The sequence below is a fragment of the Wasmannia auropunctata genome, unplaced genomic scaffold (assembly GCF_000956235.1).
Source record: "Wasmannia auropunctata unplaced genomic scaffold, wasmannia.A_1.0 LD320052.1, whole genome shotgun sequence".
Lineage (NCBI taxonomy): Eukaryota > Metazoa > Arthropoda > Insecta > Hymenoptera > Formicidae > Wasmannia > Wasmannia auropunctata.
Genome location: NW_012042838.1, coordinates 1 through 1,183, shown reverse-complemented (window position 1 = coordinate 1,183; position 1,183 = coordinate 1). Strand labels below are relative to the sequence as shown.

Sequence of the window (1,183 nt, the reverse complement as noted above, 5' to 3'; positions counted from 1 at the left end):
AGATGTGTATAAGAGACAGTCATAAAACAGGCTTAAAGTGATTAAAATGACCAATGGGATCACAGTGAAGCAAAAACTTGGCGTGCCCGCATTTTATATATTATATCTTATCAATTAAATAATGCAATCCGGGCACGCTAAGTTTTTGCTTCACTGTGATCCCATTGGTCATTTTAGTCACTTTAAGCCTGTTTTATGAAACTTAAAAATATTTGAAAAAACAATGGCATTAAACTTTTGCTGCATATACTTTTGGATGGTTAAACAGTTTATTAAAAAAATATTTTTGCCTCTATATCTAATCAAATACTTGGCAACTAATATAATCTTATATTTGTTTTTGGACAACTTTTATTTGTTAAAATAATATTTTTAGTTTAGGAAAGATATAATGTACGATACTTTTTTAAATACTTGGCGTAGTTTTTTAAAAAAAAAGAGTTTTTGTTAGGGTATGTCTATTAAGCATAAAAACAATGTTTTTTAAAAAAGTGAAAGTAAACAAAAAGTTGGTTAAAAAGTTAGAAAGTTTCGAAAATGTATGTTTAAAGTACTTCTATTATTGCTGAAAAATTTAATGTAATTGTCATATGAAAAAAGCATTATTTTAAAATATAAATAAAATTAATTAAATATATTACAAAATGGACATTCTAATTGTAAGTACAAAAGGATAAACTACTATAAAAATAAAATATTATGAAATTTCAGAAAATAAAATTTTATACTGCTGATACAAGCTTGTTGTTTATTTGTTATTGCAAATTATAAAACCAAATATAATACAATCGAGACATATAAATATAATTCACATTTTTGTTTAAAAGATTATAATAGCATTTATCCGTTTTTTGTATTGTCACATTTATATTGTAAGCTTTTTCCCAGTTTTTTCGTTACTTCATTTAAATTTCATTTCACGAAAAATGCAGCTATTTAATTTGCCTAAATAAAAGATACGTTTATATTAATAATTATGACAATTGTCAATTCGTACAGTTTATACAGTTTGCGAACTTACCATGTCGAGTACGCATTTCGTAAATTCCTTAAACTAAAAATAAGAAATTATTATCCCCCAAATCCGCCCACAGATGCGTCAGCTTCGGAGATGGCATCTGCTTCACATGCGTGAATGATTGCCATAATAGAGATTANGGCAAAAGCCAATGATAGAAATGAC

At 26.3% G+C, this 1,183-nt stretch overlaps 1 long non-coding RNA gene across 1 annotated transcript; it reads right to left on the bottom strand.

Moving 5' to 3' along the window:
* Positions 1-797: 797 nt before the first annotated feature.
* On the bottom strand, positions 798-1,176 carry LOC105460534. Its single transcript, XR_975844.1, has 2 exons — positions 1,022-1,176; positions 798-945 (listed from the first exon to the last, which is right to left on the bottom strand). It is a non-coding gene; the product is annotated as an uncharacterized LOC105460534 (long non-coding RNA).
* Positions 1,177-1,183: the final 7 nt, after the last annotated feature.